This window comes from Apodemus sylvaticus, chromosome 7 (assembly GCF_947179515.1).
Source record: "Apodemus sylvaticus chromosome 7, mApoSyl1.1, whole genome shotgun sequence".
Classification (NCBI taxonomy): Eukaryota; Metazoa; Chordata; class Mammalia; order Rodentia; family Muridae; genus Apodemus; species Apodemus sylvaticus.
Window position 1 is genome coordinate 47,756,770 of NC_067478.1, and position 25,967 is coordinate 47,782,736.

The 25,967-nt window shown below is 38.4% G+C and overlaps 1 pseudogene; it reads left to right on the forward strand.

Moving 5' to 3' along the window:
• LOC127689697 (high mobility group nucleosome-binding domain-containing protein 5-like) overlaps nucleotides 1-7,814 on the forward strand; it is a 133,089-nt pseudogene extending 125,275 nt beyond the window's left edge.
• Nucleotides 7,815-25,967: the final 18,153 nt, after the last annotated feature.

Below are 25,967 nucleotides of genomic sequence, written 5' to 3' on the forward strand. Positions count from 1 at the left end.
AGCAAATATCTTCAACAAAATTATGTAAGAAAACTTCCCTAACCTAAAGAGAGAGATGCCCATGAATATACAAGAAGCCTACAGAACTCCAAACAGACTGGACCAGAACAGAAATACCTCCAGTCACATAATAATCAAAACCCCAAATGTACTAAACAAAGAAAGAATACTTAGGGCAGTAAGAGAAAAAGGGCAAGTAACATATAAAGGAAGACCTATCAGAATTACACCAGATTTCTCACCAGAGACCATGAAAGGTAGAAGATCCTGGGCAGAGCTCATACAGACTCTAAGAGAACACAAATGCCAGCCGAGACTACTATACCCACCGAAACTCTCAATTACTATAGATGGAGAAACCAAGATATTCCATGGCAAAACCAAATTACACAATATCTTTCTACAAACCCGGCCCTACAAAGGATAATAGGGGGAAAACACCATTACAACGAGGGAAATTATACCCTGGATAGAGCAGGATATTAAACTTCTTTCATCAAACCCAAAGAAGATAACCACACAAGTATAAAATTGAAATCAAAAATGATAGGAAGCAATAACCACTACTCCTTGATATCTCTTAACATCAATGGACTCAATTCCCCAATAAAAAGACATAGACTAACAGACTGGTTATGTAAATAGGACTCTACATTTTGTGCATACAGGAAACACACCTCAGTGTCAAAGACAAAAACTACCTTAGAGTAAAAGGCTGGAAGACAATTCTACAAGCAAATGGTCCCAGGAAACAAGCCTGAGTTGCCATTCTAATTTCAGATAAAATTGACTTTCAACCTAATGTCATCAAAAGAGACATGGAAGGTCACTAATTGCTGGTCAAAGGAAAAATCCAAGAAGAAGAACTCTCAATCCTGAACATCTATGTCCCAAATACAAGAAACTTTACTAAAGCTCAAAGTACACATTGCACATAACACAATAATTGTGGGTGACTTCAGCACTCCAATCTCACCAATGGACTGATCAGGAACACAGAAACTAAACAGGGAGACAGTGAAACTAATTGAAGCTTTGAACCAATTGGAGTTAACAGATATATATATAGAACTTTTCATCCCAAAGCAAAAGAATATACCTTTTTCTAAGCACCTCATGGTACCTTCTCCAAAATAGATCATATAGTTGGTCACAAGAGAGACCTCAACAAATATAAGAAAATTGAAATAATCCCATGCCTCCTATCAGATCACTATGGATTAAAAGTGGTCTTTAATAACAATAAAAACAACAGAAAGCCCACATACACATGGAAACTGAATAATACTCTACTCAATAATAGGTTGGTCAAGGAAGAAATAAAGAAAGAAATCAAAAATTTCTTAGAATTTAATGAAAATGAAGGCACAACATACACAAATCTATGGGACACAATGAAAGCAGTGCTAAGAGGCAAACTCATAGCTTTGAGTGCCTCCAAAAAGAAATTCGAGAGAGCATACACTAGAAGATTAACGGAACAACTGAAAGCCCTGGAACAAGAAGAAGCTATTTCACCCAGTAGGAGAAGAAGACAGAAAATCATCAAACTCAGGGCTGAAATCAATTAAGTAGAAACCAAGAGAACCATACAAAGAATCAACAAAACCAAAAGCTGGTTCTTTGAAAAAATCAACAAGATAGATAAACCCTTAGCCAGACTAACCAAAGGGCACAGAGAAAGTATCCAAATTAACAAAATTAGAAATGAAAATGGAGACATTACAAGAGAAACAGAGGAAATTCAAAAAATCATCAGATCCAACTACAAAAACCTATACTCAACATAACTGGAGAATCTGGAGGAAATGGACATTTTCTTAGACAGATACCAATTACCAAAATTAAACCAGGATCAAATAGACCATCTAAACAGACCTATAACCCCTAAAGAAATAGAAGAGGTCATAGATAGGCTTCCGACCAAAAAAAGCACAGGACCAGATGGTTTCAGTGCAGAATTCTATCAGACCTTCAAAGAAGACTTAACACCAATACTCTTCAAACTTTTTCACCAAATAGAAACAGAAGGACCACTACCCAACTCCTTCTTCGAAGCCACTATTACGCTGATACCAAAACCACACAAAGATCCAACTAAGAAAGAGAATTTCAGGCCAATTTCCCTTATGAATATCGATGCAAAAATACTAAATAAAATTCTTGCCCAATGAATCCAAGAACACATCAAAACTATCATCCACCATGATCAAGTAGGCTTCATCCCAGGGATGCAGGGATGGTTCAATATAAGGAAATCCATAAATGCAATCCACTACAAAAACAAACTCAAAGAAAAAAACCACATGGTCATTTCATTGGATGCTGAAAAAGCATTTGACAAAACTCAGCATCCTTTCATGCTAAAAGTCTTGGAAAGGACGGGAATTCAAGGCCCATATCTAAACATAGTAAAAGCAATATACAGCAAACCGCTAGCCAACATTAAACTAAATGAAGAAAAACTGGAAGCAATCCCACTAAAATCAGGGACTAGACAAGGCTGCCCCCTCTCTCCATATTTTTGCAATATAGTTCTTGAAGTCCTAGCTAGAACAATTAGACAACATAAGGAAGTCAAAGGGATACAAATTGGAAAGGAAGAAATCAAACTATCACTATTTGCAGATGATATGATCATATACTTAAGTGACCCTAAAAACTCTACTAGAGAACTCCTACAGCTGATAAACAACTTCAGCAAAGTGGCTGGCTACAAAATCAATGCAAGCAAATCTGTAGCCTTTATATATTCAAAGGATAAGGAGACTGAGAACGAAATTAGGGAAATGATTCCCTTCACAATAGCTACAAACAGCATAAAGTATCTTGGGGTGACTCTAACCAAACAAGTGAAAGACCTATATGACAAGAACTTCAGATCTCTGAAGAAGGAAATCGAAGAAGATCTCAGAAAATGGAAAAATCTTTCATGCTCGTGAATTGGCAGGATTAATATAGATAAATGGCCATCTTGCCAAAGGCAATCTACAGATTCAATGCTATTCCCATAAAAATCCCAAACCAGTTCTTCATAGAGCTAGAAAGAGCAATTCTCAAATTCATCTGGAATAACAAAAAACCCAGGATAGCTAAAACTATTCTCAACAGTAAAAGAACTGCAGGGGGATTCAGTATCCCAGACTTTAAACTTTACTACAGAGCAATAGTGATAAAAACTGCATGGTATTGGTACAATATCAGGCAAGCGGATCAATGGAATAGGACTGAAGACCCAGAAATGAACCAACACACCTATGGTCACTTGGTCTTTGACAAAGGAGCTGAAAGCATCCAGTGGAAAAAAGTTAGTCTTTTCAACAAATGGTGCTGGTTCAATTGGAGGTCAGCATGCAGAAGAATGCGAATCGATCCATTCTTATTTCCTTGTACTAAGCTCAACTCCAAATGGCTCAAGGACCTCCACATAAAACCTGACACACTGAAACTAATCGAAAAGAAACTGGGGAAGACCCTGGAGGACATGAGCACAGGGGAAAAGTTCCTGAATAGAACAGCAATAGCTTATGCTCTAAGATCACGAATTGACAAATGGGACCTCATAAAACTACAAAGTTTCTGTAAGGCAAAGGACACCGTCAAAAGGACAAATTGTCAACCAACAGACTGGGAAAGGATCTTCACCAACCCTAAATCCAACAGAGGGCTAATATCTAATATATACAAAGAACTCAAGAAAGTAGAACCCAGAGAACCAAATAACCCCATTAAGAGTGGGGTACGGAGCTAAACAAAGAATTTTCACATGAAGAACTTCGGAGAGCTCAGAAACACCTTAAGAAATGTTCAACATCATTAATCATTAGGGAAATGCAAATCAAAACAACCATGAGATTTCACCTCACCAGTCAGAATGGCTAAGGTCAAAAAATCAGGAGATAGCAGGTGTTGGCGAGGATGTGGAAAAAGAGGAACACTTGTCCACTGCTGGTGAGATTGCAAGGTGGTGCAACCACTTTGGAAATCAGTCTGGCGGTTCCTCAGAAAACTGGGCATGACATTTCCTGAGGACCCTGCTATACCACTCCTGGGCATATATCCAGAGGATTCTTCAGCATGCAATAAGGACACATGCTCCACTATGTTCATAACAGCCCTATTTGTAGTAGCCAGAATCTGGAAAGAACCTAGGTGTCCTTCAGCGGAGGAATGGATACAAAAAATGTGGTATATTTACACAATGGAGTACTATTCAGCCATTAGAAACAATGAATGCATGAAATTCTTAGACAAATGGATGGAGCTGGAGAACATCGTACTAAGTGAGGTAACCCAGTCTCAAAAGATCAATCATGGTATGCACTCACTGATAAGTGGATATTAGCCTAGAAACTTTGAATACCCAGGACATAATCCACAAATTAAATGATGTCCAAAAAGAATGGAGGAGTGGCCCCTGGTTCTGGAAAGACTCAGTGCAAGAGTATAGGGGAATTCCAGAACAGGGAAGTAGGAAGGGGTGGATGGAAGAACAGGGGGACGGAAGAGGGATTATGGGACTTGAGGGGAGTGGGGACCCAGAAAAGCAGAAATCATTTGAAATGTAAATAAAAAATATATCAATAAAAATTTGGAAAAAAAAGAATGGGGTAGAAAGATAGAGGCAGGAAGGAAGGGAAAGAAAGGAGAGAGGAAAGAAATATGGAGGAGGGGAGGAAGGTGAAGGGGCAGGGTAAGACAGGGGCAGAGGGAGGGACAGAAAGAGGAAGAATAAAAATGATACATGACAATTGGAAACTCAGTTGCTTGTGAGCAGTCAAGCAGAGACCCCTCTTGGCATTTCTTTTTTTCTTTTTACTTTCTTTTATTTTTCTTTTTACCTCCTGCCTGAGGCTCTCCTATAGAGAGCAACAACAATGCCCAAAAGAAGGCTGCAGGTTGCTGACTCTCTGCTGGCAGATCTAAGCAAGAGGAGAGAACCCAGTTTCTCTGGGAACTGAAGCAGGATGGTGAGTGTTGTGGCTCAGATCTCCTGGCATCCAGAGAATAACCACCCCTGCCTGGAAGTCTGTCAAAGCAGGAACTCATTTTATTCTATCAGTCTCTTGTTTAGATAGGGTTGAGGAAGGAGGTTGGGATTTCTGGTAGAGTGAGATGACCTAGGGGGTGGGGGAAGGGTAACTGACAGGGCCAATAAAGTCATTCAACATCAGCAATAGCTAGGCAAAGGCAAAAGCAGATCACACTAAGTCACTCCAGTAGGGAAGTGACAAAGACAGGGTTCTAAAAGGCTCAGGCTCCCTCACTAGGCCTCAGCATCTGGCCAAATAAGGCCCAACAGCAGGTGATGCAAGCCAGAAGCCAAAGAGAAGATCATCCCCATTGTCCGCTATGCCTGTGCACTTTTCACTGGAGTTGAAACCTAGAAGCACATCAACTTCAAGGAAAATGAAGACCACAAAATGTCATGGAAGAAAACAAAGATGCAGGTACCATAACAATTCCTGAATAAAGCCAGAAGATGTTAAAGAAGAATACAACATGGACAAGGCTGAACGTGGAGAAGCCAAAATTATTGAGGCACCCAATCCTAAAATTGAAGCTGAGGAAATAAAAGAACAGATAATGAAGACACTGAAGAAGGTGAAGGAGAAAAGAAAGAAGCAGTGGTAGCAGAAGGCAAAGATGATAAACTAGATGTGGAGAAAGATGAAGATGGATAATGGTGAGGAAGCAGAATATGAAAAGGAAAGGAGAAGGCCAAAAAGAGAAACCAGGTGCAGCCAAAAGTGAAGATGCCAGGAAGGCCAAAGATGATGAAGAGACAGGAGACAATGAAAAGGAGAGGATGGTAAAGAAAAGGGTGATGGGAAAAAGGAAGAACAGAAAGGTGACAAAGGGGGACGCTGAAACAGAGGAAGAAGTAAAAGAACTGAATGAGGAAACTGAGGAAGATGATAAGAAATGCAAAGAGTAGGGAAAGAAGGAAGACAAAAAGGAAGATCTGTATGAGGAGATGGAAAGGAAAGTCAACATGAGGAAGAGAGAAAGGAAGGTCAGCATGAGGAAGAGGGAAAGGAAGGTCAGCATGAGGAAGAGGGAAAGGAAAATCTGCATCAGGAAGATGGAAAGGAGAAGGATGGTGGAAAAGAGTGTAGAAAGGAGAAGAGCAAGAGGATGCTGCAATGAAGGGAATGATGAAAATAAGGTGGAGGTGGAAGAAGAAGAAGAAGCAGAAGCAGAAGCAGAAGCAGAAGCTGAAAACAGACTTCAAACAAGATGGAAAGAAAGAAGAGCCTCTGAGTATTGTCTAAAACTGTCCTCTGAAATATTATAGTTTGGTAACATATACTTTCCTGTTGTAATGTTAATAGAAATAAATATTTGTATCAGATATTTTATAAATAGTACTTTTCTTTAGCATCATTCAATCTTGGATCATCATCATTCAGGTTATTAGTTGCAAAATACCTAACAAGACACATTTATACATTTTATGATTACAGTAGTGCAAAATGTAAAATGAATACTTGCAACTTTGTGAATTTTACTGTGTGTAAGTTATGTATTAAATCTTTGAGTTTCAATTTTATTCTGAAAAGTGGTAAATTTTGAGAGTAGGAGAATCCCAAAAGTGTTTGGCACAACTTTTCTGTAGTTCTCAAGGTTGCTTTTATAAAGAAGGTCAACTGTTTCCAGATCATGCTAAGACTTAGAATGGCCATTACCAAATATAATGTATTAGTAGCTTGAAAAGAATATAAAATTTTAATTTTATTTTTGAAGAAATTTGAATGTTTATTTCAGGAGGCAGTTTTGACTATCTGTGTACGCACAGCATTTTGCAGTGCTTATCATAGTAAAAGAGTTCCACACAAAAAAAAATCATACATGACATAATGTGTAAAATAGCAAGTTTGTGGAAGGCTTGGAGGGCATTTACTTGACAAGGAATGGTGCTATTCAAATTTGCATTATCATTTTATCAACATCATTTTTTTGTTGGAAAAGTCAGTATTTCAATCAAAGGTTATATTGAATTGATCTCCACACTGAAATAGCACCAAGATTTCCAAAGTGCTACTGAAATCTGTTGCATTAAGAACGAGTTTTAATATTCTGTGTTGTATTTACTGAGAGAGAGCAGAATATTTCAGAGTGTGGAAAGTCTCATTCAGTTCTGGGAACCATCTTTAAACACAGTGACCCTCTGAGGTTTGCTTATTGCTGTATGATTTAAAACATCTCAAATCTCACTAAGGTGAAAAGTCAATGGAAATTTCCATATTCTGTGATTAGGACTAATTAGGTCTCTGTTCAGACTAAAGGAAGCGATGACTTGAAGTCTGAAAAGTAAGAGCAAGATCGGAGACGGGAGCCATCAAGAAATGAGATCCATAATTTTTATCCCTTTTATTCCTGTCATGACTCATGTGAACTGTCCCCATTGAACCGTGGGATGTCAATTCTAGTCTCACCAGCTTTTGAGGAAGGGTGGACTCCTCTGATCACCTTTTATCTTCTTAATATCTGTGAAGTAGATTCACTAGTTACTATCTGTCTGAACCTGGTGAGACAGAATACAGAATAACAAGTTACATTGGGTAGGTCTATTATAGATTAGTAACAAGAGATGAAGCCATTTTAATGATCCATTGCCAATCAATTCCCATATCACAGCTGAAGGACTTAAAAAAGTCTCTCTTCTGTGGTTAGCTACCTCATGGGCTATAAAGCTCAGTCAGCAAAGCATTCGGGGGAAATTCTGAGACAAATGACAGACTTCAACAGAGCACTGGACCTACTTCTTTGGGATTCTGTTTCTTTTTATTTTTTGTCCAGAGTCTGTCTAGATGATCTTTTATACCTTGGTTGTTTTTCTGTCAGGATACAAAAAAAAAAAAAAAAACAAAAAAAACAAATAAAAACAAAACAAAAAAACCTATCTAACAACAACAAAGACTCATTTCTCCCGTAAAACAACAACAACAACAACAACAACAACAAAACAACGAAAAGAAACTTAATGACCTCTGCTTTCTTTTTGGTTGTTCTTTCACACTTGAAATAAACATAGAACAGCAGGCTACCTATTTGCAGCCTTAGTTCCTCAGATCCTAGGTTTCTTTATTAAAATTCTTTGATAGTTTTATACAATTACTTAATATACTTAGATTGTGTGCAAATGTATTTAAATCATATTCCCACTTGCCCATCCAACAACTCTCCGAGCTCCCTTCATAACTACCTCCCAAGTACATCTCTTCTTTTTTCCAGTTTTGTTTCTTAATGTAGACTTTCTTACTGTTTCAAGGTAATTGTTGGCTTAAAAAGCTACTATGGTATAATTAGAAATAGAATCGTTAAATGTTTATTTTAATTAAGTGTATGCAAATTTTTCCATGTGGAAAAATAAATGCAGCTGCACTTGAAGGCCAGAAGCACAGGATAGGATCCCCTGGAGATAGAGTTACAGACAGTTGTAAATCACCTAACATGAGTCCTGAGAAACTAACTCAGGTCCTCTACAAGAGAAACAAGGGTTCTTAACCAGTGAGCCATCTCTCCAGCCCCCACAGATGGATATAATTCTTGATAATATCTTTTCTTTTAAAAAACTGTTAATGGGGATGGCCGGGATAATTACCACATTTGTAAAAAGCTCGCTGCTCAAGCAAAAGAAACTGAGTCCAATCTCCTTGTCCACATTTTAAAAAGATGGGTGTGATGGCACGAATTTGTTCTTTGAAGGCAGTAATAGGTGGATTCTTGGAGCTTGCTTTCCAATCAGACTACCCTAGTTGGAGTAGTCCAAATCAGTAAAAGACACTGTCTTGAAAAATAAAAAAGGTAGATAGAACCAAAACAGCTCCCAGGTTAGTTCTCTGACCTCCATTTCCACAGGTATGCATTCCATGGGTATGACCCATTCCACTGGTATGCACACGCACTTTCACACATCTAAACGCATGCAAGCATACACTCAGCATACACTCACGTATTCACAGCTAACACTTCCACCACTCCTCATTAGCATTAATGATACTGAAGTACCTGGTTCCCATAATTTTTTCTTTCACTTTCTCCTAATCTCGGTGGTCTGACATACATAGCTAGTACCAAACTTTCTATCATATAACCAATATACATTCATGTTCTTTTTTTTTTTTTTTTTTAATAAATGTCTCTGTGGAAAGGCACTCAACCTTCATTGTTAAAATATAAGTGCGCTGAAAGAAGTTGGTCAGGGGCTAGCTTTGTGAACACACACAAATTATCTTCAAGAAAGTTTTCCATTTGTTAAAATAATTAGAAGCAAGTAAGTATACATTCATTTTATACTGTCTGGAGAACTTAGGTCAATATTGAGTTATAGACTTCTCAAATTCAATTTAATTTGATGTAGGAATCAATATACTTTGTAAATAAATTTAAATGTGAAATTTCATGAAACATGAAATATGATAAAATACATTTTCACATAAGCCAAATAAAATAATAAATTTAACTAATCTAATAATATTCTGCAAAAGGTAAGGGACAGTTTTGTATATGGCATATTTTCCCAGAAAACTTCATTCTTTCTGTTGTAATATTTTGTATCTGATATAATTTTTAAATTATATAGGTAACATTTTTAAACCCCCCAAACTTGTTCTGTGTCACAGGTACAAATTCTCTCTAGGATTGATCACCACACTGCAGACAAGTGTTCTTCAGTATTGGCTAATTATAATGTGACCTGGTGTCTGAGTTGACAGTGACACAAAAAATATCCTTAAGTTACTGGCATCTACAAAACTCACCTTCTGAAGACTATGTCACTTTGATTTGCAAGTTATAAGTAACATCAACAAAACAAAGACAGGGACGGGTAATATGGCAAGGTACAAGGAAAAGTCTACTCAATGACTTGTTTGTTTGTTTGGTTGGTTTTGGTTTTTTCGAGACAGGGTTTCTCTCTGTAGCCCTGGCTGTCCTGGAACTCACTCTGTACACCAGGCTGGCCTCGAACTCAGAAATCCACCTGCCTCTTCCAAGTGCTAGGATTAAAGGTGTCAATGATTTTTTTCTATATTCTTTGTTTACATCCCGAATGTTTTCCCCTTTCCCGGTTCCCCCCTCCCCATTGGTCTCATAAGCCCTCTTCCCTCCGCCCATTTCCCAATCACCCCCCTCCCATTTCCCTGTCCTGATACTCAATGATTTTTTTTATGACACTTTTTTATTAATGGAGACTGCTTCAGTCAAACGAGGTGCTACATAGTTTAAGAGCATAGCCCTCAGCTATTGACTGAATCTTGGGTCATCTTTTTAACCCCCCCAGAGTTGTTTCTTCTTAGTATAAGGAGTGGTGTCACTTCACTGATTACTAAAGCAAGCCATCATCCACTATTCCCGAGGAATATAAGTGAATATCCTTCCTTCTTGGACATGTGTACCACATTGTAGGTGATGGTTTCAGACAAACATCTTACAACTCACTGCAATAAAGGAAGCCTCAGAAAGAGTGACCAAAGCTTCAGCTCAGGTAACTTGATCTTTTGTCAGTTCCTTAGCCAGGGCTTGTCATGCAAAAATATTGTTCCAAATATTTTTCAGTTTATTGCCATCAAATTTATGTAACTCATAACAAATGAAATAAAATGCTACCCAACACTTTCGATGTTTCCAATGCAGTAGTACTATCTTGTATACTCAGGGAGCTATTCATTTCTTGATGGCTTCTATATCCTATAAAATCTGTCTTCTCCCTATTCGTGCAATATTCTTTTCTGCATTTATCTAAATAGTTTATAGTGATTTTCCTGTACACCAAAATTTGGGAATACTATAGCCACAGCAAGTCAAATATAATGAGTTTGTAGCCACAGGCTTGATGGCTATCTAGCCCATCAAATGCCTTATTCTGAAAAAATGCTTGATCAAAAAAAAAAACTAAAAAAAAATTGAAATCTTAGTAATTAGAACTAGCAGTTTCTTTTACTTAACAAATGTTATACCAACATAAAATGATAACTTATAATTATTCTGTAGTTTGCTGAAAATGTAAACAAAGAATTATTATTTTTATTTATCATCAATTTTGCTCCCTCCTTCAAAAATTTTATCATTGCACATTTGTGTGTGTCTGTGTATGTGTATAAGAATTTTAGAATTTCTGTATATAATTTTGATAGTTTACTATAAATTTATTCTTCTCAATTTTAAGTATTGAGAAATTTTTGTTCAATGTTTACTTTTAAATGCCCATCAATTTTATATCAGTATTGATATATATTTTAAGTGATCATGTTTATTGTGTTATACTTGTATACTTTTGGCTTTTATTTATATTCTAAAATTAATTGATTGTACAAATCCATATGGCTTACTGTGATCTTTCCAAGCACGTGTACTGCATGCATCAATCACATGCACTCCCCCTTTTTCATTTGAGAAGCTCTCACTAGCACATCCTTCACAATCCCTAGACTCTTGTGTTCATGTTAAGTTCCCTGCATTTTCCCCTTTCCCTAACCCCTCCTCATCGCTAGTCTCCACTATCCCAGTCCTTCCAAACTTGGCTTATTGTTTACATATGTGGATAAGACATGTATGACTTTTAAATGTGAGTTGTTCCGCTCCAAATAATATTTCTGGGTACTCTCCATTCTGTTGCAAATCACGGGCTGGTTATTTATTTATTTATTTGTCTATTTCTTTTTGCTGAGTAATATTTCATTATGCAAAATACATTGCATTTGCCTTATCTGTTGATTATCTGGCTCAGTTCTGTATTAGGCTATTAGGAACAATTCATTTTTCTTTTCTTTTCTTTTTTTAATTGAATATATTCTTTATTTACCTTTCAAACATTAGTCTCTTTCCTGGTCCCCCTCTCCCAGGAAGCCCTAACCCATCCTCTATCTACTTGCTTCTATGAGAATGTTCTTCCACCCAACCCAATCTCACCTACTCTCCCTTGATTTTTCTACAATGGGGCATCTACTGAGCCTTCATAGGACCAAGAACCTCTCCTCCCACTGATGCCTGACAAGGCATTCCTCTAGTACAAATGCAGCTGGAGCCATGTGTACCCCTTGGTTGATGGCTTAGTCTCTGAGAGCTCTGCAAGGTTTGGTTGATTGATACTGTTGTTCTTCCTATGAAGTTACAAACCCCTTCAGCTCTTTAGTCCTTTCTTTAACTCCTCCACTGGGGACCCCACACTCAGTCCAATGGTTGGCTGCTAGCATCTCCCTCTGTATTTGTAAGGCTCTGTCAGGGTCTCTCATGAGACAGCAATATTAGGCTCCTTTTGACAAGCATTTCTTGACATCCAAAATAGTGTCAGGGTTTGGTGACTGTTTATAGGATGAATTTCCCAGGGAGGATAGTCTCTGGATGGCCTTTCCTTCAGTCTCTGCTCTACACTTTATCTCCACAATTGCTTCTGTGAGAGTTTTGTTCCCTTTCTCAGAAGAACGGAACTACACACACATAATTGCTCTGGATATGATTTTGAGTACTATATTGAATAAGTATGGAGAAAGTGGGCATCTTTGTCTAGTCCCTGATTTCATTGAGATTGCTTCAAGTTTTTCTCCATTTAGTTTGATATTGGCTACTGATTGATGTTTAGTGCTTTTACTATGCTTGGGTATGGGCCTTGAATTCCTGATCTTTCCAGGATGTTTAACATGAAGGGATGTCGAATATTGTCAAATGCTTTTTCAGCATCTAATAACATGATCATGTGGTTTGGTTCTTACTGCTTTTGATAATATTTCTTTGTTTAGTGCTTTTGGTGTTTTGATTATTATGTAACAGGACGAATTTCTGTTCTGGTCTAGTCTATTTGGAGTTTTGTAGACTTCTTGTAGGTTCATGGGTATTTTTTTCTTTAGGTTACGGAAGATTTCTTCTATAATTCTGTCGAAGATATTTACTGGCTTTTAAGTTGGGAATCTTTGCTCTCTTCTATACCTATAATTCTTAGGTTTGGTATTCTCATTGTGCCCTGAATTTCCTGTATGTTTTGGGTCAGGAGCTTTTTGTATTTTCAGTTTCTTTCACTCTTGTGTCCATCTCTTTTATGGTATCTTCTATACCAGAGATTCTGTACAGAGCCATATTGGGGCAGTCTTGCACTTGGTCAGAGTTTGACTTTGGTCAAGGTTAACTTCTCCCAGTTAGCCAGGATCCTGCTCCACCTAGGGTGGAGTGCACGTAGTAAAGGTTAAGTTCATTGTTCTTCCTGGTATAGGAATTCCTGAATTAAACAGGTGACCCACCCAGCTGCCGGAGCAGTCAAGACGAAGACCTCCAAGAGAAGCTAGACAACTTCCACCGGAACTCAGCCTGGAGTCTGGGGGGAAGGGTTTGCCCGAACTGTTAAAAGGTCCGGCGCCATTAAAGTTTACGGCTTTGATCAGTGAACATTGACTTAGCCGTACTTTCTTTTCGCCGCTCTTCCCTATGACCCCAAAATTCTCTCAACAGGTAACCCGGTTTACATGTAGCTGCTGGCGGCTACATAGTGGCGCCTGAACGTGGGACGACCTGGCACGAGAGAATTTCTTGAGGTAGCCCTATCCAGCGAAGCTTTGCGGAAAAGGTGAAAATTAATGGTGTCCGCACGGTAAGCAACATAGAGGGCAAAACTAGCGCTAGTGAATTCGTGTCTATGGTTGTGAGTGCAGGAATGGATACAGTTTTTCAAGCATACTGCGTGGACCCAGCGCAGGACTGCTTGGGTTGATAAGATAGGGAAATATGGGGAAGGAATTTGGTAGGCATTTGCCCAAAGCTCGTAAGAGCTGATTTCGGCGAAAAGAAAGGGGTTTTTAAAAATAGGCATATGTCCATAGCTTCTAAGAGCTGTTTAAAGAGGAAAATGGATGCAATTGCTTAACAAGCACGCTTAACTTTCTGTGTATCTTTCCGTGTTTGTCCCGGTGCACCGACTGTCTATGTGTATGTTTATGTCCTCTCTGTGTCTTTGTGTGAATGACTGTTTCATGTTAAAAAGAAAAAATTGGTAAAGATTACATCTGCTGGTTGTAGGTACCTAACCTTTTGAGCTAGCCACAGTTTGTGTGGGGATTGATTCAAAGCCACGCTGCAGCAGCGTAGCTCACTCACCCAAGACAGAAACATGGCTGGGGAAAAAGCCGCTCTTAAAAGCCCAGAAACCTCAAGATTTGGGAAGACCTTGGTTTGGCTTGTGAAATTCATCTAGTCGCTTTATACTTGTTTCTAATTGGTTTTAATGATATAAGGCTTTACATTTCTTGACTAAAGAGTTATAAATTAATTGGTTATTATGTAAAAGGTATAGTGTTATTAAGAAAAGGTTAGTTTAAAAACTGGTGATTCAGTGTTAGAGCTATCTTAACTAACTACACGTGGCCTAACGCCACTCATGCTTTGTTCTTGTTTATAATTGGATTTAAAGGTATATTTTGCATGTCTTGACTATAGAGTATTGGCTTAAGTCACTGCACATGATTTAAAAGGTATAATGTTATTAACAAAAGTTAGGTTAAGGCTGGTAGTTTAGGGTAGTCGCCATTTTGAACACGTGGCATGATGGTTAAGGCTGGTAGTTTAGGGTAGTCGCCATTTTGAACACGTGGCATGATGGTTAAGGCTGGTAGTTTAGGGTAGTCGCCATTTTGAACACCACGTGGCATGACGCAATCCAGGAAATACAGGCCTTTGGGACGCTCCTAAATTGGCATGGTGTTTCATGTGAATCTTGGCCTGGAGATTAGACTTAATGAAGATTAAGATTTAAAATATTGTCTCTTTAATAAGTTACACTGTTATACACTTGAACATAAGAACTGGCAGACAAACCTTGTGCTGTAAATATGTGTTTGCCATTGATTTTAAAGAAAATAGATTGTTTAAAATTGAGATTTGCTTCCAAAATTACAATTGTGCTCTAATATTGCAAGAAAACATTGAGTTACAATAAAAATCAGTGTGTCATTGGCTACAGTTTTCAGTTTGCAGGCTCGTAATTGTTAACATTTTGTAATTAAGATAATTTTAAGAGTGATACTGCTGTCTCCAAAATTAAAAAGGAGATCTCAGTGAAAATGTATTTGATATCAAGCAGGTTCCTTTGACCGTGGAATTACAGGTTTCTTTTGTTTAATCCTGAAAACGTCCTAGCAGGTTTGGGTCTGGTCTTAGTTAAAAGGCTCAGGTCTAGTCCTTGCCAAGGACTAAAGGTGGATCCTAGGGCAAATAAAAAAAAAAAAAAAAAAAAAGGTTTTTGACTTATCCAGGTGTGGGTTAAAATGCAGTTCAAATCTATGAAAGGTCAAGGAGGCTATAAAAGCATTAACATTTGGCCTGTCTACTCCCTATAAAATTATTGTAAATTTAAAGGGTTGGTTTTTTGCTTTACATTCTGATAATTATAAAAGCATTTGCTTCTAATTTTAAAGAGACAACAAAACAATTTCATTAGAAAGTTTTGCCTCAAGGAATGGCTAACAGCCTTATGTCTTGTGAGAAAAAGTGTTTTGTCTCTGTTTCAATACTAGAAGTTAAGATCTTAAAATTTTCAGTGTATAATGTTCATAGAATGTTTGTTACAGGCCCTTGCTCCTATAGACTTTTAGAATTTTTAGGTAAATGGCTTTCAAAAGTTGTTAAGATATATTAATTGGCTTTATCTTATATTTACCTCATTTTAAGCTTGCCACAGAAGGTCTTAAACCTCTGTTTTCAAGGTAGGAAACATTTGTTCCTTGCTTCAAGCAACAATCAAATTTATTATTAATGGTTGGTCTATTACATGGCAAGCATTTTTAGGCAAAATTAATAATTGTTATCCAAAAGATAATTTGTACTATCAGATCACATGTTTATTCCTTTAAGTTTCTCCCTGCTTCAACACAGATACCTGAATTGGGTGCTATAGCAGCTATTTTTAAGATGTTAAAGGTCAAGCTTTTAATAATAGTAGATATACATAGCTCATGGTTTATAATTGCTTAAGATTGGTCCATTTTTAATACTGCTAATTCTTAATTTCTACAGTTTATACAAATGTGATTCAAATTTCTAAGAACAAAGGATATGTTCTCTAAATGACTGTCCTTTAGGTATTTGAAATAATTTTATATTTTGTGCACATCAAATTGTAAAGATTTGTTCTTGATGTCCTCAATTTCTACCTCTACCACGTAATGGTGTTAATCCTAGAGGACTTAGTTATTACAGATAAATGATATTCATATTTCTAATTTAAAAGATTAAAAAAAATATGTACATGTGACTAATGATTCATTTTTAGGCTGTCTAGTTGCAACTGCTCTAACAGAAAAAGCAACTATATTTTATATAATTACATAGTTATTGCCTATGTTATGGTTTATACTTTGTGTTCCAACTTAAATTAATAAAACAATATCTTCTTGGAAGAAAGAAGAGAGGGGAAATCGTGTCCCTGTACATATAATTTAAATTATGCTTACATGTTTTTAAGAAAATTTTAAAATTTTAAAATTTAGATGCCAAGAAACTCCTTGCTAAATGTATATGACATCTTGTAATTAGACATATTGATGTCTAGGTGAAATGAAGGAATTCACTTACTAACATATGCCATGATCCTGATTTAATATTGGGGGAGAAGGCATGTCCTCTGTTTTTTCCACAGAATGCTGCAGAAGATATGCTGACTGTGTGCTTGCTGAATGCCCAGACCATGGTAACATAAGAGCTATATTGGATATATGTTCTTGACTTACCTCAATTGTTAAATGTCCCAGGTTAGATAAATTGCCTAGCTTCAAGCTTTTAGACTTTGTGGGACAGAACATGGAGACTGTTATGCTAGCTTAGGAAAAATTAATTAAGAAGAGTTAAAATGACTCTTCTCCTTATTGTGCTCAGCTGACTCAACCATAGACTGGTCTAGAAATAATTCCAATATTGAAGATTCCAATTTTGAAGATGGCTAACAATCTTCAGCCAGCTGTGTTAATTTAACATATAGTCTCCACTTTTCCTGAGAAGTAACAGCTTAATTCTTGATTCACAAGGCTACCTCTCCCACCTCAGAGGCCAAGCCTTGGGTCCTTAAAGTTGTTAATTTACAACTGAATTGGATACTTCTGGGACAAGTTAATCCTATTCCACCTTTAACTCTTGACCTTGTCTGTTAAGCAGACTGGCTGTCTCCACCCAGGCTCACCTGGATGGAGAGATTACATGTCTGTTAAAGACACTTGCAGACCCCCCTGGCTTCAAAACTTACACAAGTGGATCTCCAAAGAGGGAGCCACATAGAACTCAGATCTATGTGTGTTTGTTTATGAACAAACATGGGTACCAGCGAGACGTGCGAGGCAAAGCACTGCATGGGGAGGTGAATTTCTGCTTCTGAGTCCCCAGGAAGTACACCTAATTGCATAGGGGTTAACGTCGAGAGGCTGTCCTTAAAATAATAAGGGAGCCTATTACCCCTCCTCTGAAAAAGACGTTATACAATATTTAAGAGGAATTACGGTCAATGCTTCCCCTCCTGGTTAAGGCCCGCCTTCTTATGAAGGATATTTATCCACTTGTTTTCTACCTCCTCGTGTTCAAATTAATAAAAAAAGGGAGGACATGTACAGAGCCATATTGGGGCAGTCTTGCACTTGGTCAGAGTTTGACTTTGGTCAAGGTTAACTTCTCCCAGTTAGCCAGGATCCTGCTCCACCTAGGGTGGAGTGCACGTAGTAAAGGTTAAGTTCATTGTTCTTCCTGGTATAGGAATTCCTGAATTAAACAGGTGACCCACCCAGCTGCCGGAGCAGTCAAGACGAAGACCTCCAAGAGAAGCTAGACAACTTCCACCGGAACTCAGCCTGGAGTCTGGGGGGAAGGGTTTGCCCGAACTGTTAAAAGGTCCGGCGCCATTAAAGTTTACGGCTTTGATCAGTGAACATTGACTTAGCCGTACTTTCTTTTCGCCGCTCTTCCCTATGACCCCAAAATTCTCTCAACAGGTAACCCGGTTTACATGTAGCTGCTGGCGGCTACAGATTCTCTCTTGTATTATGTTGTGGACATTTACATCTGTAATTTCTGACCTCTTTCCTAGGTTTTCCCATTTCCAGGTTTTCCTTCATTTGCATTTTCTTTATTGTTTCTACTTCTACTTTTAGTGCTTGGATTACTTTATTCAATTCCTTTACCTGCTTACCTGTATTTTCCTGTATTTCTTTCAGTGAGTTATTGATATCCCCCTTAAGGAACTATATTATCTTCATGAGATAGGATTTTAGGTCTGCTTTCTGGTTTTCAGGTGTGTTGCTGTATTCAGGGCTTTCTGTGGTGGGAGAACTGGATTCTGATGATGCCCATGTATGGTAGCTTCTGATGCCAATAGTCTTGCACTTACCTTTCAACATCTGGATATCGCTGGTGGTTTTGGTCTGGGTGATTGTCTGGATTCTGCCTCCTTTGACTCTGGGTTGCTTCAGGTCTCCTGGTAGGCCTGCAGCCCTGGCTGTAGCAGACCACCTGTGGGGTCTTCCAACAGGGGGGTCTTCACAGGGCAGAGAGACTGCTGATATATTGCCATAGCTTCAGTAGATCTCCTGGGAGGTCTTCAGACTGTTGAGTCAACTGCTCTGAATGCAGCAGGTTCTCTAGGATGGATCAGTGGAATGGTGTCTTCACTGGAGCAGACCAGCCAAGAGTCTACCCCAGCAGAAAGCTGAATTTTATCAAATGCTTTTTCAGCATCTAATGAAATGACCATGTGCTTTTTTTTCTTTGAGTTTGTTTATGTAGTGGATTACATTGATGAATTTCTGTATATTGAAACATCCTTGCATGCCTAGGGTGAAGCCTACTTGATTGTGGTGAATGATTTTTTAATGCACTGTAGGATTTGGTTGGCAGGAATTTTATTGAGTATTTTTAGATCAGTGTTCATAAGTGAAATTGGTCTGAAGTTTTCTTTCTTTGTTTGGTCCTTTTGGTTTAGGAATAAGCATAATTGTGGCTTCACGGAATGAATTGGGTAGTGTTACTTGTGTTTCTATTTTCTGGAATAGTTTGAAGAGTATTGGTAATAGGTCTTCTTTGAATATCTGTTAGAATTCTCCTTTAAACCCTTCTGGTCCTGGGTTTTTTCTTGTTGGAAGACTGTTAATGACTACTTCTATTTCCTCAGGGGTTATAGGACTATTTGTGATCCTGTTTTAACTTTGGAACCTGATGTGTGTCTAGAAAATTGCCCATTTTGTCTACATTTTTCAATTTTGTTGAGTATAAGCTTTTGTAGTAGGATCTGATGATTTTTTTAATTTCCACAGTTTCTATTGTTGTGTCTCTCTTTACATTTCTGATTTATTAATTTGGGTACTGTCTCTGTGTCCTCTGGTTAGTCTGGCTAAGGGTTTATCTATCTTGTTGATTTTCTCAAAGAACCAGCTTCTCGTTTTGTTGATTCTTTTTATAGCTGTTTTTGTTTCTATTTGGTTGATTTCAGCCCTGAATTTGTCTGTTTCCTGCCATCTACTTCTCTTGGGCATGTTTGCTTCCTTTTGTTCTATAGCTTTCAGGTGTTCTGTCAAGCTCCTAGTTTAAGCTCTCTCCATTTTCTTTTTAAGGTCACTTAGTGCTATGAGTTTTCACTGTATACCATAAGTTTTGGTATGATGTGTCTTAATTTTCATTGAATTCTAAAGTCTTTAATTTTTTCTTTATTTCTTCCTTGACCAAGTTATCATTGAGGAGAGTATTGTTTAGCTTCCATGTTTTTGTGAGTTTTCCATTGTTTTTGTTGGAACTTAAGACCTGCCTTAGACCGATAGGGTGCGTGGAATTGTTTCAATATTCCTGTATCTATTGAGGCCTGTTTTTTTTTTTTTTTTGACCAATTATATGGTCAGTTTTGGAGAAGGTACCATGAGGTGCTGAGAAGAAGGTATATTCTTTTCCTTTAGCCTGAAATATTCTATAAATATCTGTTAAATCCATTTGGTTCATAACTTCTGTTAATTTCACTGATTCTCTGTTCAGTTTCTGTTTCCATGGTTTATCCATTGCTGATAGTGTGGTGTTGAAGTCTCCCACTATTATTCTGTGGGGCGTAATGTGTGCTTTGAGCTTTACTAAAGTTTCTTTTACGGGTGTCTTTACATTTGGAGCATAGATCTTCAGAATTGAGAGTTCATCTTGGTAGATTTTTCCTTTTACCACGATTAAGTGTCCTTCCTTACCCTTTTTGACAACTTTTGGTTGAAAGTCAATTTTATCCTATATAAGAATGGCTACCCCAGGTTGTTTGTTGGGATCATTTGCTTGGAAAATTATTTACTAAACTTTTTCTCTGAGGTAGAGACTGTCTTTGTCACTGAGGTAGGTTTCTTGTATGCAGGAAAATGTTGGGTCCTGTTTTCAGATCCAGTCTTTCAGTCTGGATGGAAGGGTAGGAGTAATTCTTATTAAATAACAGGACATAGTATGCATTATATGTTAGTATAGTTGCTGGATTTTATGCTAGATCCTGTTCTCGTTTTTCTTTTAAGGAAATCTATACAGTTTCCATAATTCCTATATTACTTTACAGTTCCACAAGTTTGTAGAGCCCCTAATTTGGTTTTCAAAATTTATTTATTTTTATTTCATGAGCATTTGTGTATGCCTATGTATTCTGATGCCTGAGGAACCTAGAAGAGGGTGCAGGTTCCCAGAGGTTGTCATGTGCAAGATGGAAACTGAACCAAAGAGCCATCTCTCTTGTCCAAAGCTCCTGTTTCTCTGCATCTTTCCAGTGCTGTGCATTTCAAAGCTTGCTGCCATTGTTATGAGTCTCTTATTTGTTTAGCTTTTGCTTTTTGGGTTATTTTATAATAGCCATTCTAAGTGGAGTGTGATGACAGATCCTGGAGTTCTGACATGTATTTCTCTGAAGATTCATGAAATTCAAAATTTATCATGTATTTATTGATCATTTATAAATCTGTGAAGAAGTATCTGATTATTTCTTTAGTCCATTTTTTGAAACTGGAGTGCTTTCTTGACATTTATCTTATCTATTTAGTTAAATATTCTGCATGTCACTCTCTTGTCAGATGTACCATCCACAATATTTTCTCCTTTTTTGAGTGGTTTCTCTTAAAGCTATTGATGATTTCACATACTGTAAAAAGACTTCTTAACTCAATATAGTCCCCATTTTCTTTTGTTTTTACCATAATTGACTATTGAAACATTTCTATTCTGTTTTATTACACTAGTTTCATAGTTTGGTGTTTGAGTTCCAGGTCTCTGAATTGGAACTGTTTTGAGTTTGTTTGTTTCTTTGTTTGTTTGGTCAGAGACTGAGTTAATGTTTCATTTCTCCGTATCCAAACATTCAACTTAGTGCCATTTTCTGAAAAATCTTTCATTTCCCAGGGCTTCTTCTTTCATGGTTTATGTAAGCTTGGTTGGTTATATGTGTATGTTGACACTTCTGTTTTATTGTTTTTTGTTTAATACATGGTAGAAATCAAAATTATTGATTATGCAGTCTCAGCAAAAATCTACTGATATTTATGTTCAGTTATTGGGATTTTGAAAGCAAAGTCTCACTATGTGATGAGGGTTGGCCTTAAGTTTGTGAAAGAACCCAAGGCTGCACTTGATCATTGTTTCTTAATTTCCAAATTATGAGAATTAATTAGTGAAGTACTACCATGCCTGTACTGGTACTATACTGTTTTATTAACTGTTGCTTTGGGAATGTATCTAAGCTAGGGATTATGATAATTTCATTTTTTGTTAGGACTGGAGAACTAATCTCCACAGATATCAAGGACAACTATACATATACATAATTATATGCAGTTTTCTATATACTCATGCATGTAAAATTTAATATTAGGGTTTCAATTCTAATTATAGTCACTTTTTCTCATCTTTTATTTGAAAGCCAATCCCTGAAGGGTTTTCTTTTTTCCTAAATGCTAGGAAAAAAATCATTAAATGTAAGTGTAAACTAATTTTATTTGGTTAAAATGCTCAAATACATTTACTTCTGATCATCACAATATAACACATCCACATACTTTATTAAGCTTTTTATGGTCTCTTATTTCTCTTATTCCTCCTGCCTCTCTTTATCTCTCTTACTTCTCTCTGCCCCTCTTGGGCTCTCCTTCCCTTCCCCCTCTCTCCATGTGGTATGGCCAGCCTCTACTTCTCTACTCTCTCCCTCTTCATGCCTTTCTCTGCCTCCACTACCCCATTAACTCCCATCCTCTGCCCTGAACAAACTCTAATCTATACCAAAAAAAAAAGAAAGAAAAAAGAAAAACATTTTATGGTTAATGGACTTTGATATATTGATATAAAACTAGATCCAAGAATCTATTACCACACAGGTATAATCTTTTAATGTTCTGACCCTTTTATAAAACCCAGGAAAATAAAGGTCCCAGAATGTTGGGATTGAGTCGGGAAGATCTGAGAGATGGAGCTGTCCATTAACTTTTTTTTGTTGTTTTTTTTTTTAATATTTTTATTTTCTATATTCTTTGTTTACATTCCAAATCATTTCCCCTTTCCCGGATCCCCCCTCCCCATATGTCCCATAAACCTTCTTCTCTCTATCCCTTCTCCAATCACCTCCCTCCTTTTTCTCTGTCCTTATATTCCCTTTTAAAAGCATCTGTTCTAGTATATAGACTTGAGAGGAATGGACTATGATCATCGGACTTGATATCAAAGCACCCACTTCTGCTTCTGGCTAAGCTCATTATACGCAAGAGTCCAAAAAGTTCCCAGTTCAAGATACTTTAACTTTTTCTTAGAACTCAAACTAGTATTATATTTAGTCATCATGCTTATAAGCTTAGACTTTTGATACTAAGTTGTAGAGAGGACTCATTATCAGAACTTGAATAGGGAGTTGAAATGATTCTGCTAAACATAGCCCACTGTCTGATCCTCCACTCAGTGGATAAGTAAACCACAGTCAACTATATCAGTTAATTCTTGGCAAGCTACCACTCTATAACAGTAGGCACAATTCGTCATTTGGGATTTTTCCCCACATTTCATTGAACTACCCTAATAGAAGAAAGATAGCAATCCCAGTTTAACATGAACCTTCCAAGATGTCCCGAGGTGTTAATAATCATGACATTCTTATATAATGGGCCAATGAAGGAGATTTTGGTTAATAAATAATATCCCCCCAAAAAAGAACCATGTCTTTCATCTGATGACCTCACGCCTCATTAAATTGTACAGAACACTTTACTTAGGTAAAAAGGAAAAAGAGTATAGGGACAGAATATACGCATTTCAATAACCTTGACCCCAAATTATATTTGGGTGACTCATGAAACTCATCCTAGAAGAGTTACAAAACAGGAACATTTGGAAATTAATGTACCAGAATGCTTCTATAAAAGAGATGTGTGCATAATTGTATGCTAAATTTCCAGTCATACTATAATAAATCAATATAAGTCAATAACTAACTATACAATAACTCTAACTACTCTAATTACAAAGGTACTTCACTTCATTATCTAGATTTATTTTTCCTCTTTCCACCCAGTGAGTTGCACCACAAGTTAATATTTAGTTTCATAATTGTCACCCACATCAAATGACAGGCATGCAACACTTTTTGAGGGTCACTTTTTAGCAGGTCCCCTCTACTTGCTCTACAATTTCCACTAGATGCTCTTTGGACTCCTAGTAATGTCTACTTTGAACATCTACTTACTGCTTGTAGAAGTGATTTTTCTGATTCTTAATTCCATTCTAGTCCCGTCTCTGTTTTTCCTGCATAAAGAACATTCTAAGTTCCCTTAAAAGGTAAGAAGCAAATTCTCTGTCTTTAATAATTTAAAGTTTTATTATTTTTCATATTCAGCTCATATTTAGCTAATCATTAAATTCTAAATTAAACTTTCAACAAATTAAAATTATCTCCTGAGTTTTTGATCTTAGCCATTCTGACTGGTGTGAGGTGAAATCTCAGGGTTGTTTTGATTTTTGCATTTCCCTGATGACTAAGGATGTTGAACACTTCTATAGGTGTTTCTCAGTCATTTGATATTCCTCAGGTGAAATTTTTTTAACTCTGTACCCCATTTTTAAGAGGAAGTTTGGTGGGCGGCAGCGGCGGCGGCGGCGGCGGCAGCAGCGGCAGCAGTGGCTGCTCCAGCTGAAGAGCCATCAGCAGTGGAACCAAGGCGTCACAGGGACCAGTTAGGCCCTGCGCCCACGACCACTGACCTTCGCTGACCAGCCGGGCAGCAAGCAGCTGCAGTTGTGCGGCGCCTTTCCTGCACGGAGGCCACTTCAGAACTCGGCCTCCCACCAGTCAGGAGAGGTGCATCCATCTTGGTTCCGTACTCCAGGGATCGGACAGACTGAGGTACACAAACATAATCCGAGGCCAACACCACGGTGGTCTGAGCCCGACAGGCGTTGGCCTGCACCCAGGCCCTGGGCGGGTCGGGGGGCCATCGGGGTGCCAACCCAGCCAGGAGGTTTTTTGCCCAGGCCTACGAGCGCGCCGCCGCCATTTTGCCTGAAGGACGACAGAGAGCTCAGGCGGGCAGACCTGTAACAGGCATAGCCTAAGGCTAACAAAGCGGGGGTCCAGGCCCCAAAAGGCACAGGACTGACCCCAAGAACTGGGCGGCTTGGTGGGCCATCTGTGAGTCAACCCGCCCAGGTGATTGTTAGCAAAGCAGACTCTCCCTGCGCTTTCAGGGAGCGCAGGCGCGCACGCCCGCCATCCTAGTCACCTGGCGGACCCAATTAAAAGTCATAGCCCTAGGGGAACTTTGCTCGGACCTTGGCCTCCCAGGCTTTTGCCTGGACTCAGGGACTGGGCGGCCAGGCTAACCTTGTGTGCGACAGCCCGGTTGGCGGATCGGCTGCCCAGCGGAGTGAGCAGAACACAGGGGAGGTCACAGTAGCATACACCGTCGGCACTCCCTGTGGGTGCACACAGGCTCCATCTGGTCCACAGACACAATCTGGGGCAAGGCCTCAGGCAGAAGCCCTTAGCTCTACTCTCTCCGCTTCCGGAACCAGATCAGTCTGGGCGGCAGCATTACATCTCCAAGTCCTGCAAGTGGCTAGCTGGGCTTCCGGACGGCCAGCTGGGAGAAGTCGGTGTGCTCCAGTGAATCCAGCGGGCCCCAGTGGGAGCCTTCTGGTGCCTGCTTTGGGATCTGAACAGCCTGGGCAGCAGCACACTGTCTACAAGCAGTGCAGGAGGTAAGCAGTGCACCAGAGGCCAACTGGGAAGGGGCAGCTTGCACTGGTGAGTCCAGCACTGACAAGATAAACTAACACCAGTGAGAACTAGATGGAAAAAGGCAAACGCAGGAACGTCACTAACAGAAATCAAGGCAACATGGCAACATCTGAACCCAATTCTCCTCTACCAACATGTCCCGGATACCCCATCACACCAGTAAAACAAGATTTGGATTTAAAATCACTGGTCATGATGCTGGTACAGGAACACATGAAGGTCATACATAAAGAAATTCAGGAGAAAATGGATCAAAAGTTAGAAGCCCTTGCAAGGGAAACACAAAAATCATTGAAAGAAATCCAGGAGAATACAAAAGCCAACAAGGAGGAAATGCAAAAAACACTTAAAGAAATACAGGAGAACTTTGGTCAACAGGCTGAGGTCATGAAAGACGAAACGCAAAAATCTCTTAAAGAAATACAGGAGAACTTTGGTCAACAGGCTGAGGTCATGAAAGACGAAACACAAAAATCTCTTAAAGAATTACAGGAAAACACAAACATGCAAGTGAAGGAGCTAAGCAAAACCATCCAGGATCTAAAATCAGAAGTAGAAACAACTAAGAAAACTCAAAGGGAGAAAACTTTGGAGATAGAAAGCCTTGGGAAGAAATCAGGGGACAGAGATGCAAATATCAACAACAGAATACAAGAGATAGAAGAAAGAATCTCAGATGCTGAAGATTCCATAGAAACCATGGACTCAACAGTTAAAGAAAATGCAA